Source organism: Helianthus annuus, chromosome 3 (assembly GCF_002127325.2).
Source record: "Helianthus annuus cultivar XRQ/B chromosome 3, HanXRQr2.0-SUNRISE, whole genome shotgun sequence".
In the NCBI taxonomy this organism is placed as follows: Eukaryota; Viridiplantae; Streptophyta; class Magnoliopsida; order Asterales; family Asteraceae; genus Helianthus; species Helianthus annuus.
The window spans coordinates 86,922,144-86,941,576 of record NC_035435.2 but is presented as its reverse complement, the minus strand read 5'-3'; the positions used below and the strand labels follow the sequence as shown (position 1 = coordinate 86,941,576).

General features: G+C 38.3%; 1 non-coding gene and 1 pseudogene across 1 annotated transcript; both read right to left on the bottom strand.

Moving 5' to 3' along the window:
- Window positions 1-12,247: 12,247 nt before the first annotated feature.
- On the bottom strand, window positions 12,248-12,354 carry LOC118490805. Its single transcript, XR_004890030.1, has one exon. It is a non-coding gene; the product is annotated as a small nucleolar RNA R71 (small nucleolar RNA).
- A 5,331-nt stretch (window positions 12,355-17,685) lies between these two features.
- Window positions 17,686-18,181, bottom strand: LOC110931508 (annotated as a pseudogene).
- Window positions 18,182-19,433: the final 1,252 nt, after the last annotated feature.

Below are 19,433 nucleotides of genomic sequence, written 5' to 3'. Positions count from 1 at the left end.
AAAATGATTAAAGTGCCAAATGAAATCCACGGATTGGATTCCTGGTGTGCTTTAAATATCCGTGCCCAAAGATAACAAATTAAAGATCAAGTTAACTAATTATGTGCTTATGTGTTTTCTTATATGTTTTGTGTTTTTATGTGATCCATCCAAATCCTCGTAGAATCTTCTATATCTCATATGAGGGATTCATAGTAGGATATCTAAAGGTACTATCTTAATTCCTTAATGGACTTCAACATTGTAGTTAAGTCCCATGGGTTATAAAGTACTATTCTATAATTGGACTTCTTGAATGGTCTAGTTAAACAGATTGATTTTGAAAATCTAGTTAGGAATATCATGAGATGATATAATTGAAAAGATCCCTTTAAGCGGTCCATTTAAAAAGATTATACGATGGTCTAGTTAAGAAGATCATGTGTTGATCTAATTAAAAAGATCGTTCGTTGATCTAGTTAAAAAGATCCTTTGGTGGTCTAGTCAAATCGCTTCATGTTTATTCGATTGATTTTTCCCCTACACATTATGAAATGAACTGTGCAGACTGTGCAAGGAACTACGTAATTATGGATGCATACATAATTATGGAATTCAGTGCACAGAAACCGCAACAAGTTTTGTCATGTGTTAAGACCTAGTGACAAGAATAATGATACGGGAGAAGTCCTCGACCTTGACCGATGTCATTTTATCTTACACTCTCCAATTCTGATTTCAAGCACACATAAGTTTTCTATGATAAGTCTTCATAAGAACTTTCTCCTGTCCGTAGTTCGAAACTCCATGTTTTATTACTACAAGGACTTCACTTTGAGGGTTGACAATTTCGCTAAGAATCCTAACATGGCCCAGAGTTTTACTTAGGGTTCAATGGATTTATTTGAAGGCGAAACCAACACAGCTGTCTTCACAAGTTTCCTCTAAAATTAAATTTCGGGACGAAATTTCCTAAAGTAGGGGAGGCTGTGATACCTGTGTCACTTCAACCATCAAACAAATGCCAAACCAATGAAACATTGTATTTCATACTTGGGATTTGTATAAATATGTGTATCGCTTGCACATATCAATTCTTGTTCGATTTCAAGCTTTAAATCGCTTTCTGGAAGGTTATACGCGCACTGATGCGTACATATAATAAGGTTAATGCAACAAACACTCCGGAATAGTGAAATAGGCTTAAGATACCTTAAATAACCTTCACATAACTTAGAAATAAGTTTTGGATGGTTTGGGGTGTTGAAATCAAGTTTGTTCGATCACAGGGACTAATTGTGTCAAACTGCGAAACTATACCGATTTGTATAGTAACGAACATTCTGGAACTTGATCATAATTTAAACATACCCTAAATATCCTTCACATAGCTTAGAAATAGGCTTTGAGGGGTTCGGTATGCTAAAATAAACTTTATTGATCAATAGGGACTAAAAGCGTCAAAAAGTGCACAAGTTTGCATTTTCGCGCATATCTTACGTTCTGAATACATCCGGACATCCAAGAATTTATGTAAGCATTAAAATATTTTATTTTAGTGTTTGGCATGAGAAAAATCCATTCGTTGCGCAATTTGGATCGTTTTTCGCGCTTGTGCGCATTTCGTCGTAATTAAGCGAATATCGCGATCGTACGACCAAACGAACCGACATCTGGCATATTTTTGAGCATGTTTCATGTCCACAATGTTTAGACATCATTTTAGGGCCTTAAGGTTGGCTTAACGAGCCTTAAACATGTCGGAATGGGGCTTATAACACAACAGGGACTGAAACTGTCATTCTGGAAACATGTTGCTGAACTGTGACCCTCAGGCGGGCCGCGTAAGCATATGCAGGACCCTTATGCAGGCCGTGAGGATCTGCCAGATATGCAGAATCAATTCTTACAGCTGTTTACAGCTGTTATACCTGGTTTTTCCAATTGCAAATGGGTTTTAACATACCATGGGCTTAATCTAGGGGTGCCCATGGTTTTGCAAAACAAGGGGCCCATGTGTACGGCGTAGATCGAAGCACATTTCTCTACGAACGATCTTAACGGTTGTGCCATATCTATAAATACCCCCATGTCTTTGTGCAAAACCCACATTTGAATCTGATTTATGCTCTCAAAGTTGAAGCATATGCTTCATACCTGAGAGTAAATTGGATCAAATCTTGCGGGGACCCTTTGTAAGTATTCCTTTGTTCTTTTATGCGTTTTTAGCATGAAAGTCAAACTGCGTTTGACTTTCTGCATTGACCAGTTTATGGTGAATGCGAAGCTCGTTTGAACTTCATAACGTGAGCGTAATCACGATGGTTATAGTCCCTAGTGACTATACCTACTGATTACCACGTTATCTAGGCTTAGTGACGAGTCGTAGTTTTGGCCAAAATGCGTATTCTCACGTATTTTGTAACCAAACTGCTCTTGGGTATCAAAACCGTTTGTTTTGACATCAAAACCTGTTTTCTAACTTAACTAAACATGTTTTAGCATGTTTAGCTCGTCACTTTTAGATTATTGCTTATATAGAGTCGTAAGTCAAGCGGTCTAAACAACCGCTTAGACTTTCAAACTAGACCCGTTTGGTCGATCATTAGGATCTGACCAAACATGTTTAGTGACCATAGTTGTATAGGGAATAACCTTCCGAGGTTATACCTTATGGTCACTTCGTTTAAGTAGTTGTATGATAGGTAGTTTATATGCCTTACGAAAATTACCAAGATACCCTTTTTATGCATAATTGATATTTAAGCATATGTAACCCAAACTTTTGTCACTTAACTGATTATGCAACATAATTAAACACGTTTAGGCATATAATACTTGTCATAGGACTAGTTAGGCGGTCCGAACGCGTTTTACGCAAACGACGCATTAAAGTAGCGTATGCTACCTAAACGGTTCGTAATGGGTCATAAGCACTTAGGTTAGGTTTCCTTTTAGTATGTAGGCGTTGTTAAACCATATCATATGAGTTCCCACACTCATTTGGTTTACGAGACCTCATCCTATCCGATCTTCCGTTTTAGGTCTGGTTTATTTATGTAGTTATCAATATTAGGTGTCGTTTGATTTCGTGCTCCCTCTAGCTTGCTTGGTAGTTGTTAATGACTCCTAAGCACTCTCAAGTGAGTACATAGTCCCCTCTTTTACTGTTTTCAACTGTTTTGGGGTGAAACATGTGTACCTATTTGTTATGTTCTTGTTTTCAAAAGTATAATTGATTATACATATTAGTACTTATCTTTTTACAAACCGAATGATTATTTATGGTTTAAACTCTAAAACTTTCTTAAAGATTATAAAATTAATATTTGGAATAGTACTTATTTTGTTCACCAGGCCGGTTGGTAGTATGATATAGCGCTATAGGATTTGACACCCCATTCCTGTTGTCATGGAATGTCTGAAACCAATTTATTTCTCCCTCCAAATAGGGATTGCCTTTGTGGCATTTCTATAGTCTCAAAGGTGTATTTTGATGCACTAGGTCTGAATGAATTCTTAAATCACATTATTTTTGTATATTTAGTTATACTCCCAAAAGTATAGTTTGATATGCTCTCATATGCGATATTGTACAAAACCAACATATATTTTGATTAATCATTAAAACATAGTTTGATGTGTTATTTTCAAAACCAAAACATAGTTTAATATGTTATATATAAAACCAAAACATAGTTTAATATGTTATATATAAATCCAAAGTATACTTTTGATATACTACTGAAAATTTATTTATTTTAACAACTAAAGTATATTTAATATACTATTTATTTAACGACTGGTTTTTGGGTTAGTTTTAGATAACGCGACGGGTGTAATGTGATGAAAACATGGTAGATACACCGCTGGTACTTCTTATATATAAGTGTTTTCATCACATTACATACCGTGGCGTTATTTATTACACTTGGGTTAACGATTTTGGAACCAAAGTATAATTTTTATATATATTATGAACCTTTTTATCAAAATAGTGTTTTTTAAACAATATATTTTATACAAACTCATTTTACTTAATTATTTAATTTCCTATGTATTATTATTTTATATCATCTGTTTTCTTATCGATTTTATATGGTTTACAAAACAAAAACATTTTTACAAGGATCATGACTAACTTTTCTTACACTTTTTCTTTAAACTTATAAGTCATGAATCCTAATTACAATAAAACCTATGTATCTCATAGGCATTTTTATGCTGACGTACCTATTTTTACACATGTTTCAGGTGCTGCTTTGTGATGATTGTTGATACATGCTACACTTAGGATGGACTCGTGCCTTAGCGACTTTAAAACTTGAAAGATAATATTTGTATTTCATCCATGGTTGTGAAACAATGATTCTGTTACAACACTCCCCGACGTTTCCGCCACGTCTTGTTGTTTTACGTGGTCGGGGTGTGACAGGAAGAGCTTCGAGCACTAATGATGAGGGAATTCTGTCCTCGTCATGAGATTAGGGCATTGGAAAGGGAATTCGACGATCTTAAGCAAGATAGCAGTGAGCATTGAGCCTACACGGACCGTTATGAGGAGTTAAGCCTGTTATGCCCAAACATGGTTACACCTTTGGATAAGGCAATCGAAAAGTACATTGATGGCCTCCCTGACTCAGTTCAAGATATTGTTACTAGTAGTAATCCCACTACAGTTAGACAGGCCATTGAGCTATCCGCTACCTTGACTGAATCTCAGATCAGGAAAGGTAAGCTTTTCCGAAAGGGTGACAAGAAACCGATCGAGGAATCGAAACCAAAGGATGAGCAGACTGAATGCTCAAAGAAGTCGAAGAAGCGAAAGGCTTCTCAGAACTTCGTCGTGGTCGCTCACAATGATCAAGCTGTCCCCAACCAACTAGCTCAACCCCCTGCTAGGAAGCCATACAACGGAACGGCACCCTTGTGCAACCAATGTAGGCTTCATCATCATGCCAGTGTAAAGTGCTGCAAATGCAAAAATTGTGGACTTATAGGTCATACAGCAAGGGTTTGCCCAGTTGCAGCTGCACCCAATCAAGCTGACAACAATCCTGCTCAAGCTCGTTTTCCACCAGGTTCTTGCTTCAACTGTGGCGAGATGGGCCATTTCCGAAGAAATTGCCCAAAGCTTGCTAATGCGAATCCAGCGCAGGGATGAGCATCTGACCGATTAGAAGACGACGTTGATTAGAAATAATCAAGCCTTATGTATTATTTTCTTTTGTTGTCAAGGTCTATGAAACGGTTGTTATCGTTGTTTATTAGTAAATCTTTTTATTCACATTACAATGTGCTTGCGTGGTTGCATGTATAAACAACATATCCCCTACAATACCGACAATCAAGGAACCGTATTCCTTGTAGATCAGACTACTCCCAAAATTCTTCCATTTTATGATCTCTTGCGTTTTCCACGAAAATCCTAAGTACCCGTTTCTTTCAAGGAAACGAAGTACAAGGCGCAAGTTACAACTCTGGACAAATACCCAAAGTGCCTCTATAAATCCTTAATAGGGTACCTAAGGGTATTTCCGTAAGTCCTTAATTGTTGTGTACCTTAATTCGAATGTTATGATTCCTTGTAATAAAAAATTGAATTTTTGGAAGATCACCCTATCTTTTCAAATAGATTCTTGAGGACGTTGAAGTCCATCGACTGGGTTCCTGCTATACCTTGAATACCCATGTTCAAATCGACGTCAAATTAATAACAAATTAATAACCAAGAAAACTATTATGTGTTTATGTGTTGACCCAATCAAATTGTCTCAAGCTTGTTCAGATTCTATCCCTTTCATATTATAAAACAAACTGTGCGAACTGTACAAGAAATTACGTAATTATGGATGCATACGTAATTATGGATGCATACATAATTATGGAATTTAGTGCACAGAAACCACAACAAGTTTTGTCATATGTCTAGAGTTAATTCTATTCATTTCCATTTCTGACGAAGCACCCGTTGAAAATGACCCCGTCCGTTCATTTTCATTTCTAAAGAATATCCGTTGAGGGAAATGAATAACCTTTTGAGTTAATTCTATTCATTTCTATTTCTGAAGAATACCCATCGAAGAAAATGATTACCCGTTCATTTTCATTTTCGTTTCTGAAGAATGTCCGTTGAGGAAATGAATATCCGTTTGATTATTCCTTCAGTTCCATTTCTGAAGAATACCCGTCGAAGAAAATGATTATCCATTCATTTTCATTTTCGTTTCTGAAGAATGTCTATTGAGGAAATAAATATTTGTTTGATTATTCCTTCATTTCCATTTCTGAAGAATATCCGTCGATGAAAATGATTATCCGTTCATTTTCATTTTCGTTTCTGAAGAATGTCCGTTGAGGAAATGAATATCCGTTTGATTATTCCTTCATTTCCATTTCTAAAGAATACCTGTCGAAGAAAATGATTATCCGTTCATTTTCATTTTCGTTTCTGAAGAATGTCCGTTGAGGAAATGAATATCCGTTTGATTATTCCTTCATTTCCTTTTCTGAAGAATACCCGTCGAAGAAAATGATTATCCGTTCATTTTTATTTTCGTTTCTGAAGAATGTCCGTTGAAGGAAATCAATATCCTTTTGGTTATTCCTTCATTTTCATTTCTGAAGAATGCCCGTTGTGGAAAATGACTTCGTATGTTCATTCTCGCTTCTGAATAATGTCCGGTGAAGGAAATGACAGGATTATGCCTTGCGTATCTTTGATGGTTATTTAACACAAAGTCACAGACAGACTCCTACGAATAAATTTCGGGATGAAATATCCTAAAGTAGGGGAGACTATGACACCTGTGCCTCTGCGACCATCAAACAAATACCAAATCAATGAAATATTGTGTTTCATACTTGGGATTTGTATAAATATGTGTATCATGTGCACATATCAATTCATGTTCGATTTCGAGCTTTAAATCGCTTTCTGGAAGGTTATATGCGAACTGATTAGTAAATATAATCAGTTTAATGCAACAAACACTCCGGAATAGTGAAATAGGCTTAACATACCTTAAATAACCTTTACATAAATTAGAAATAAGTTTTGGATGGTTTGGTGTGTTGAAATCAAATTTGTTCGATCGCAGGGACTATTTGCGTCAAACTGCAAAACTATACCGATTTATATAGTAACGAACGTTCCATAACTTGATCATAAGTTAAACATACCCTAAATATACTTTACATAGCTTAGAAATAGGCTTTGAGGTGTTTTGGTGCGCAAAAATAAACTTATTGATCAAAAGGGACTAAAAGCGTTAAAAAGTGCCCAAATGACCAGATTCATTGTATCTAGTCCAATTTTGATGTTTTTATGGTTTTTAACCCCAAGTTTTGCATTCTATGGGCTAAAAATTGATGGTATTTCATGTCCCCTTGTATTGCAATACCATGTGCCCACATGGAGGGTCAAGATCAAGGCACGAAATGCGAGAAACGATCCTAACGGTTCTCCGAAATCTATAAATACCCAAGCTCTCATTCCATTTTCCTCACACCTTGATCTGATTTTATGCTCTTAGTTCAAGCGTTATGCTTCATACCTGAGTATTTAGATCATGTTCTTTCTAGCTTGGACCCTTTGGAAGTTTCTTTCATGCTTTTATGCGTTTTTAAGCACGAAAGTCAAACTGTGTTTGACTTTCTGCTTTGACCAGGTTATGGTCAACACAAAGTTCATTTGAACTTTGTAACGTGAGCGTACTCACGATGGTTATAGTCCCTTTTGACTATACCTACTGATTACCACGTTGATTAGGTGTAGTGACGAGTCATAGTTTCGGTCAAAATGCGTATTCATGCGTATTTTGCAACCAAACTATTCTTAGGTATCAAAACCTTTTGTTTTGATATCAAACTTGTTTTCTAACTTCATTAAACATGTTTTAACATGTTTAATTCGTCACTTTTAGTTTAGTGCTTATATAGGAACGTAAGATAAGCGGTCTAAACAACCGCTTAGACTTTCGAACCCGACCCGTTTGGTGGTTCATTAGGATCCGACCAAACATATTTTTTGATCATAGTTGTATAGGGAATAACCTTCCGAGGTTATACCTTATGGTCACTTCGTTTAGTTAGTTGTATGATAGGTAATTTATATGCCTTAGGAAAATGACCAAAATGTCCTTTTTACGCATAAATTAATTTTAAGCATATGTAACCTAAATTTTTATATCTAAACTGATTAGGTAACCTTATTAGACATGTTAAGGCATATAATATTTGTCATAGGACTAGTTAGGCGGCCCAAACGCGTTTCACGCGAATGACGCGTTAAAGTAGCGTAAGCTACCAAAACAAGTCGTAATGGGTCATAAGCACTTAGGTTAAGTTTTGATTTAGTATGTAGGCTTTGTTAAACCATATCATATGAGTTCCAACACTCATTTGGTTTATGAAACCTCATCCTATCCAATCTTCCGATTTAGGTTCAGTTTATTTACATAGTTACTTATATTAGGTGCCGATTGATTTCCGTGATCCCTCTAGCTTTGCTTGGATGTTACTCAAGACTCCTAAGCATTCTCAAGTGAGTACATAGTCCCCTCTTTTACTGTTTTCAACTGTTTTGTGGTGAAACACATGTGCCTACTTGTTATTTTCGTGCTTTTCATGCTTTTATATCATATACTTGCTATGTTCATTAGTACACATATAGTACATGATTTCATTATGTTTTGCTATGTATGTTCATTTAGCATGCTAGCACATTGATTTTTATATATTACATTTTGTTGCATATGCTCATCCAGCATATGGACACATTGTTTTACATTTTGAACTGTTTGAGCCGTTGGAACTGTTTGATTTATGTGAACAGTTAGTAACTGTTTTATTATGTGAACCGTTTGTAACTGTTTGATTATGTGAACCGTTTGTAACTGTCTGATTTATATGAACCATTTGTAACTGTCTGATTATGGGAACCGTTTGGTATTGTTAGAACCGTTGGGTTAGGGAAGTGATTAGGTAACGGGGCGGGTGTAATGTGTTAAAAGCATGGTGGATACGCCGTTGGTACTTCCTATATATAAGTGCTTTTAATACATTATATATCGTTGCGTTATCTAGATCACTTGGGCAAGTTTATCAAAACAAAGTTATATTACAAGGTTTTTCTAACAATACAAAACATTCGAGTTTTATTTCAAAAACGATTTACAATTTGGGTTTATATAAACAAATGTTTTGGAGTTAAGATTCATGGTATCGAGGTTTTATAAAACAAATTTGTTTTGACTTAATTATTTCAATTTAGATTACAAACATTTTACAAAACTTGGTTTTCAAATTATCAATTTACAAAGGTGTTTAAGTTATATTTTCAAAACATATACGAGCCATGAATCTAACACTCTTATAAAATCCTATGTACTCGCCGGCATTTTTATGCTGACGTATTTTCACATGTGTTTCAGGTACCATAGTTGGTGATATTTGATGATGATATTGATGCATGCTCACATAGGAACGGACGAGGCCTTAGTGACTTAATAACAATGAAAGTCCAGTTGTTCATGTTTTATTTCTAATTTCAATGTAATGTAATACATTTAATTTAATAAAACAGAACTTCAATCCATGTGTTATGAAACAATGATTCTGTTACAACACTCCCCGACATTTCCGCCACGATTTGTTGTTTTTCGTGGTCGGGGTGTGACATCATCAATAATCAAAGAGTGGTGAACGGGTAAAATAGTGGCATATATAACATATAAATATAAATAGAGAAAGAAAAGAGTTAACATACATGTAAAGTATATAAAAAACGTGAGACCACCTAAGGCCCTTGATATGTGTAAAATGCAACATATAAATTACATCAAATGAGCCATAAAACTAACCCTTTTTTGGTACTAATGTTGGAAAAAGTGTGATTTTGTCTTCCTTTTGTATTTTCAGGACCAAACGAGCTTAAATGAACAAAAGGAACAAATATGCAACAAAAACTAACATAAATACTAAGAAAATGAATAAACGTGGCATGCCCGACCCCTAGACAGCATCTCCCCAATCAAAAACAAGAAACAGAAGGCTGACCACGACCCGAGCCCAGCTGACACAGGGGCGTGGTCAGGTGTCTGCAGAAAATGACAAAGCTGTAGAAGCTTCTATTCCCAGCACGGGGGCGTGCCCAGCTCAGCACGAGACGTGGTCAACGCTAAGATTCGCAGAAGCTTGCAAATCTTGATAGTACAGATACTCTTCTGCACACGGGGCCGTGCCCAACGAACATGGGGCCGTGTGGAGCCTAATGCAGACACCTGCAATTAATGAAGAAAGAGAAAGATGATGGCCACGGGGGCGTGTCCAGCGGACACGGGGCCGTGGTTGGGCTTCTGTTTAGGCTATAAATAGGGGTGCTTGGTTCACCTCAAAGGCATCCTTCGGCAAACCACCTCTCTCTTACTTCACCACCACTCCACCACCATTACAACACCCACATCCACCACCATCATCCATCATCCACCTTAGAGTGTGTGTAGTAGTCTCGGGATCCAAGATTGATAGTAAGAGTTCTTGTCAATGAAAGGTCATGTTTGACTAAGTCTCTTACATCACTTGGTGAAGACATGCATTTAATGTAATGCTTTTGATTTTTAATCTTTTCGCACTTTTTATTTGGTTTTGTATTAATGACTTTAATAACGAGTTTCTTATGTTGAAGGTGAAACTTCTTTATCATTTGTCTGTGGTGTCTTGGCATTACTTTACTGTCTATGTAAAGTAAAAGATTTTGACCATTCATATCTCTACGGTCTATATAGAGACATGTTGGCTACCTGGTCGGGGTTATGGGAATGGTTTGGTAAGGTTCTTGCCTTATTCAGTGTATAGATCCTGCAAGGTCCTGGGTCAAGCTTACTAGGACCTCCTTCAATACCTACTGGTATTGGATGGCAGGGGTGCGAATGGCTTGATCCCCTCATATGTAAACTACTATTAATACATTAACCCGGCTACTTGGCATTGTATCCCTGCTGACTCAAACCACTTAGCCGAGGGTAACGTCGCCTTCAAAAGAGGGGCCTACCACTTTACGCATTAATAACTTAATTAATTATCTTTCAATATTCAGACCCTATGGGATTGTATCCTTACTGACTCAAACCACTGGGTTGAGGGTAACATCACCTTCAAAAGAGGGGCGTACTACTATAACTAAGATAATCTATTAAAAAGTGCAAAAATGCGGAAATCATCAAAGGTTACATTAAAGGCGAGTCGGATTCAAGTGATTCATCTTGTCTATCTGTTTTATTTTTATTTTTAGCATTTTAGTTTTTATTTTTCATGTTTAAAACCCCGTTCTAAAATTTTTAATTTGATTAGACGTTGAGGATAAGCCGATATTAAAAGCTCTTGTGTCCTTGGACAACCTCGGTATCTTACCAACGCTATACTACGCTCACGATGGATGCACTTGCCCATATGTGTGTTTAGTGTTAGTAGAATATCATGTTTTATAAATTTAAAACTTGAATAATGTGTAAAACGGGCTTAAAATATTGATAAAAATAAAACACACTCGACACGCATCAAGTTTTTGGCGCCGTTGCCGGGACACAAGGATTTTAAGAAAGTTAGGAATCAACGACCTAATCATTTTTTCTTGTTTTTCTATTTTTTAGGATTTTTCTAGATTTTAAGCTTCTGCAGACTTTAGCACGGGGCCGTGCCTGGTCGGACACGGGTCGTGCCCAGCATCCTTACTGGTAGTTTTTGTTTTCTAAGTTACAGAAGGGTGAACACGGGGTCGCGGTGGTGCAACACGGGGCCGTGTCGAACCCTCCGGTAAATGGGATCCAGAAAGCAATCACTGTAACCACGACCACGGGCCGTGGTCAGCGACCACGGGGCTGTGGTGAGACTTCTGACCAACATTCTTTTTGTTTTTATCGCAGGACCTGGAACCCAGGCGCAACACCTGAACTTCCTACGTAGTGCATGAGCTCCACTTCCAATAAAGAAATAAAAGAACCTCTAGACGAACCCGAACGCTTTCTAAGAAAAAGACTCAAAGCTAAAATTCAAGAGAAAGTTTCGGGGAACCCACTTCCAATGGTAGATCAACGTACCTTAATGGATTATCTACGGCCCGAGGAAGGTAATCTCGGCGCCGCTATAAATGCACCGAATGTCGATGCCAACAACTTCGAACTTCGGCCGCATTTGATACAAATGCTCCAGAATTCCGCAACTAGCCCAAAAGTTTTTATATAAGTATTTCCCTCCTTCTAAAATGGCTAAATTAATGACTGAAATTAAGACATACTCACAAGAGGATGGGGAATCCTTATATGAAACTTGGGAAAGGTTCAAGGAGCTACTTACAAAATGCCCTCATCATGGTCTTGCAGTATGGCAACAAGTATCCACTTTCTATAATAGATTTTTGCCACACACAAGATAGACACTCGAGTCTAGCTCCGGGGGACTTCTAGGTAATCGTCGCCCAAATGAGATTTATAATCAAATTGAGGAAATTGCTCAAAACAATTTTAAAAGGCACACTCCCCGAGGTACAAAATCTATAGCCCCGGCGCCCATAAGGTAGATGAAAGCACTTCTTTGTAAGCCCAAATCGAGTCCCTCTCTTCAAAAATAAAAAAGCTAGAAATGGCAAAAACGGCCTCGGTTATGGCTTGTGAAAAGTGTGGTGGGCCACATGAAAATTGGAGTTGTATGAAAGAATTGGATAATCAAACTGAAATGGTAAACTACATTGATAATAGACCTATGCCGTCGGGTCCTCCAACGGGTACCTACAACCAAGGATGGCGTAACCACCCTAACTTTGGTTGGAGAGAACCCGGGAATAGTAGTAATCAACAAAACCAAAACCAACGAACAAACTTTCAACAACCAAGAAATGAGTCACAAAAATTTCTCTCAACAACAACAAGGGGGGCGAGAGAGGCTTGAAGATACTATCTCACGCCTCATCTCCGACACCGAAAAGAAAAACTCAGATCGGTTCCAACAAATGGAATCAAGTTTTAGAAATCAACAAGCTAACATTCAAAACATTGAAAAACAACTAAATCAACTAGCTCAAAATTTCTCCGAGAGACCACAAGGCGCGTTACCCATCAATACTGAGACCAACCCAAAGGCGAAAGTGCATCTCATAACATTGAGAAACCGTACCGTAGGTCCCGAGGAGACCCCGCCACCTCCATCCGACAAAAACCCACCCATGCAACCCACAAACTCATCAACACCTCAAAAAGACATGATTCCTCCGGGAAATCACGAACCTACTAAGAACCCCCCGGTGCCCTACCTCGGTCGATTACTTCGCCAAAAGACCGATGAGCAATTCACAAAATCCATAAACTTACTAAAACAATTGCACATCAATCTTCCATTCGTGGAGGTCCTCACCCAAATGCCTAAATATTCAAAATTTATGAGAGACTTTCTCACTCACACAAGGAAAATTGAAACATTGCAATTAGTTAATTTAAGTGAAGAGTGCTCCGCCGTACTACTCAATAAACTCCCACAAAGGAAAATCGACCCCGGAAGCTTCACCGTCCCTTGTTCCATCGGGGGATCACCTATACGAAATGCGCTAGCCGATCTTGGGGCTAGCATCAATCTCATACCCGCTTCAATGTTTGACCGACTCAGACTAGGTAAAACAAGCCCCACAAAGATGAGCATACAACTCGTCGATCGGTCTATCAAATATCCACAAGGTGTCGCCGAAAATCTATTGGTAAAAGTCGGAGACTTTGTCTTCCCGGCCGACTTTGTCATACTCCATATGGAGGAAGACACCGAAGTACCACTCATTTTAGGAAGACCATTCCTAGCCACCGCTCACGCAATGGTGGATATGAGTGGTGAGAAGTTAACATTGAGGGTCGGGGACAAAGAGATGTAATTCGGGGTCGGAAAAGGAGTAGAAGACGAAGACCCGGTCAACTACTTGGATGTCATAGACTCAAGCTTGGATGATGCTCTCCGACGGTGCAACATGTGATGCAAAACATCCCACTTGGGTAACATCTGACTGACTATGGGTCTAGCCAAGGACCCTTATAAAAGGTGGCGCACCACGGAGGCATTTCGCGGAACTATCCTTTGTTTTAGTTTAGATTAACTTTTATGTTTTCTAGTTTAGTTTTAATTTTCAGGAATAAAACACGCTCAAAATGGTGGAGGTTACCAAGGGAACCTTAAACCCACACCCCATGCATAAAAACATAGCCTCCCGACAATTTTTCTTCATTACAGCAAGTTCAGCACGGGGCCGTGCTCAGCCCAACATGCCCCCGTGTCCGAGGTTCTGCAGAAAACGCCTAGTTCAGGTAACTGGACACGGGGCCGTGTTCGCTGAACACGCCCCCGTGCCCAGCCTTCTGTTTAATATGATACTAGCGATCTGAGCACGGGGCCGTGCCCGGACCAACACGGGCCCGTGCCCAGACGCCCAGTAACATAGAATTTTGTTTTTAAACACCTTTTTACACATTCAATCAACCTAAAAACTTATTTTTGGGACACATTGAGGACAATGTGTAATTTAAGTGTGGGGGATGCTAAACCTTGAATTTTGCAAGTCCTAATAACAAACCTTACACAAAACTCTACTGGAACCGCTAATCACCGCAAATTTTTTCAAAAACTTTTCATTTTTTAACTTGTATTGGTTTAATTTGGGAAAAACAAGTTCTGAAAAGGTTATATTTTTACAAATTTACAACCGATAGCGTCGTGATAAAAAGAAGTAACATAAGAAAATTAGAAAACGGCATGACAAATCTAGTTAAAATTTGATTATATATACTTGATCACATTATAAACCCATTCCCACAAAAAGTGAGTTTTGAACCTTTATTGAGCATACAAGCATACATCTTTAAACTAAATGCTCATTTTTTCGTTTCTTGTGTGAATAGCCGCTTGGTTCTTACGACTCTAGAACTTGCCACGACGATACATTCCCGGTCCTTACCAACTTAAACCCATGTAAATAAATGATGGAGGCATTAGGACTAACTCATTATCCTTTCAACACCATTATTTTTCAATTTTTTTATTATCTACCCAAAATCCCCCTAGTTAACCCCTTTGAGCCTAAACCTTTTTGTCTTTAAACCTACAAAACAAACACCCTTTACCCACCAAAACCTTTTTCTTTTAAACCCCTTATTTTAGTAAAAAGCTCGGTTTCTTGTGACGTTCTTTATTAAAAAAATGAAGTCTAGCAATAAACAAACAAGTTACTCAAAGAAACTTTGTTTGAAAATGCTTAGTATGAATAAAAGTCACAAAAAACAAAAAGTTTTGTGACTACCGACGCTTTTTACGCTTTTAGCCCTTTTTACTAACCACTAACCCAAAACCACCTACCTTTAACCCAAGCCTAACCCTTCCCCAAGTCCTCTTGATATTTACAAAGGTTTATAGTTAAAAAGGAGGAGGATTGATTACTTGGCAAGCATATGGTAGAAGTAAGTTACATGCCGATCTCGAGTGTTTCACAAAAATGCATCTTCGGCCGAGTGTTGAGTGATCTCTCGTGAGGTATGTGAACTTGTATATAAATGGAATTTTAAAGAGGCATGTTATGCCCAAATAAGTAATTTCTCTTATGAAACATTCTAAATAAATCATAACCAATAGGATTGTAAATAGTATAAAAATAAAACCCAATAAAGATCTTGGATTCCTGACAGTCAAGACAAGCCCAAAATTTCTCTTCTACCCATTCCATTTGGGTGTGTAAGCCACATAATAAAGAGTTTTGTTTGAGGACAAGCAAAGATTCAAGTGTGGGGGTATTTGGTGTGTGTAAAATGCAACATATAAATTACATCAAATCAGGCATAAAACTAATCCTTTTTAGTACTAATGTTGGAAAAAGTGTGTTTTTGTCTTCCTTTTGTATTTTCAGGACCAAACGAGCTTAAATAAACAAAAGTAACAAATATGCAGCAAAAACTAACATAAATACAAAAAAAGGAATAAACGTGGCATGCCCGACCCCTCGACAGCATCTCCCCAAGCAAAACAAGAAACAGAAGGCTGACCACGGCCCGTGCCAGCAGACAAGGGGGTGTGGTCAGGTGTCTACAAAAAATGACAAAGCTGTAGAAGCTTCTATTCCCAGCACGGGGGCGTGCCCAGCTCAGCAAGGGGCGTGGTCAACGCTAAGATTCATAGAAACTTGCAAATCTTGATAGTACAGATACGCTTCTGCACACGGGGCCGTGCCCAACGAACACGGGGCCGTGTGGAGCCTAATGCAGACAATTGCGATTAATGAAGAAAGAGAAAGATGATGGTCAGGGGGCGTGTCCAGCGGACACGGGGCCGTGGTCGGGCTTCTGTTCAGGCTATAAATAAAGGTGCTTGGCTCACTTCAAATGCATCCCTTGGCAAACCACCTCTCTCCCACTTCACCACCACTCCACCACCATTACAACACCCACATCCACCACCATCATCCATCATCCACCTTAGAGTGTGTGTAGTAGTCTCGGGATCCAAGATTGATAGTAAGAGTTCTTGTCAATCAAAGGCCATGTTTGGCTAAGTCTCTTACATCACTTGGTGAAGACAAGCATTTAATGTAATACTTTTGATTTTTAATCTTTTCGCACTTTCTATTTGGTTTTGTATTAATGACTTTAATAACTAGTTTCTTATGTTGAAGGTGAAACTTCTTTATCATCTGTCTGTGGTGTCTTGGCATTACTTTACTCTCTATATAAAGTAAAAAGATTTTCACCATTCATATCTATGGTCTATATAGAGATATGTTGGCTACTTGGTCGGGGGTTAAGGGAATGGTTTGTTAAGGTTCTTGCCTTGTTCAGTGTATAGATCCTGCAAGGACCTGGGTCAAGCTTACTAGGACCTCCTTCAATACCCACTGGCTTGATCCCCACATATGTAAACTACTATTAATACGTTAACCCGGCTACTTGGGATTGTATCCCTGCTGACTCAAACCACTTAGCCGAGGGTAACGTCGCCTTTAAAAGAGGGGCCTACCACTTTACGCATTAATAACTTAATTAATTATCTTTCAATATTCCGACCCTTGGGATTGTATCCTTGCTGACTCAAACCACTGGGTTGAAGGTAACGTCGCCTTCAAAAGAGGGGCCTACTACTATAACTAAGATAATCTCTTAAAAAGTGCAAAAGTGCAAAAGTGCGGAAATCATCAAAGGTTACATTAAAGGCGAGTCGGATCCAAGTGATTCATCTTGTCTATCTGTTTTATTTTTATTTTTATTTTCAGCATTTTAGTTTTTATTTTTCATGTTTAAAACCCTTATCTAAAAATTTTGATTTGATTAGACGTTGAGGATAAACCGGTATTAAAAGCTCTTGTGTCCTTGGACGACCTCAGTATCTTACCAACGCTATACTACGCTCACGATGGGTGCACTTGCCCATATGTGTGTTTAGTGTTAGTAAAATATCGTGTTTTATAAATTTAAAACTTGAATAATGTGTAAAATGGGCTTAAAATATTGATAAAAATATAACACACTCGACATGCATCAGCCCTTAAACCAACACATGACACACTTGTAACCTCCTGTAACAGTCATTATGATTAATTCTATCTATTACTAACTTCTATCCTAATCCATGTCCCTAGAGAGGTGCAACTTTATTAGATCACTAGTCTAAGATCCCGCGTGTTTCGCGGGTGGCTTAACACAAACACATAATATCTACTGGCACTGAATCCCATGGAGAAGCAGAGCCGATATCCCCCTTTTCCTTGCCTGCTTTCTTGGGAAGCAAAGTGGAATGAATGTTGGGAAGAACACCACCATTAGCAATAGTCACAGATCTCAACAGTTTACTCAATTCTTCATCATTCCTCACCGCTAATTGTATGTGCCTTGGACCAACTCTGCTCTTCTTGTTGTCCCTCGCTGCATTTCCAGCCAACTCCAACACCTCAGCGGCCAGATACTCGAGAACGGCCGCAAGGGTACACCGGAGCTCCGGCGCCGACACGTTGGGCATACCGTCCAGCCTTCAGGAATCTAGCGATTCTGCCTATGGGGAACTGAAGACCGGCTTTAGATGATCTTGAAACAACCATTAAAGCCTTCGGTTTTCCTCTACCGCCTTTCTTCATTTCTGCATCAGATTTTCCAGCCATTTTTGCAAACCCTAATTTCAATTTGGAGAAAATGTATGTGATGTGGGGTTGTTATGTACAGAAGGTGATTTAGTTTTGTATTTATACTGAGAAGGGTTTGATTTTGATTGGTGCGCTTTGACTCACGGGGATTGCTAGCATGACGCTTGGATTTTTCATTTTGTTTTTCCGCGGGATAATTTAAAGTGGGTCTCATTCAAAGTTTTTTCACATACTTTTACTCTATACATTCTATTATTTTCGGCGGGATAATTTAAAGTGGGTGTCATTCAAATTTTTTCACATACTTTTACTCTAAATATTCCGGTAAGTTTGGCAAAAGTAGTTGGTGGCTGTAAGCTATTAGTTGTAGTAATAGTGAGAAAAATATTTGGATATTCCCTGTGGTTTGCCCATTTTTCACCCTTAGTCCCTAACTTTCTAAAATTACAGCTATAGTCCCCAACTTTTGCAATTTTGTTCTTGGATAGTCTCTGGCATGGATGGGGGTTAACTTTTGGTGTTAAGTGGATGTGAAATGATCAAAACACCCTTACTAATAAATAAAAGTGTAAAATGTCTGGATAGTCCCTATGGTTTTGTAAAATAACATCTATAGTCCCCGAATTTTGGAAATTACACCGGTGCTTCCTGTGGTTTGACGAGTTGTTACTCGGATATTCCCTGGAATGGATGTCCGTTAGTTTTCTCCGTTAAGTCCATCTGAAATTATTTATTTACCCCTCCCTTTAAAAAATTAAAAAAAAATAAGTCACAACTCACCATTACTTATTCCGGTGACGTTCTATTAGCACCTACTACCACCACCACTTGCCCCGCCACCATTACCACCTACCACCACCCTCCTCACCACACCCAAATCGAATTTCTTGTACCTTCAAACTGTTGAATTTCATTAAAAAACTTCCCCTATCCAAAACGTTACTTCAACTCTTCAGATCTCTCATCTTCTCAACTCCAAAATCCTCACCACTACATATGTATTCCAAAAGCAACATCAAAATCCACTTGAAGAACTACCAGATTCACTTTCAACTGACCTTGATTTGCGCTAATAATTCCTTCAAATCGAGTATTATTATCATTTCTTATTATTCCATAATAAATTCTTGATGACGAGTAATTTCCTTGAGGAACTACGGTGGCGTCAAGGTGGCAGCCGCGGCCAGCGCCGTTTTTGGAGATTACTCCGGCCGGATTTGCGTCTATGTTGCTAGGTATATCGTTGGCGTTGATGTTGTGTGGCTTGATAACGTTTATTATAGGGTTTTTGTTAATGGGGTGGGTT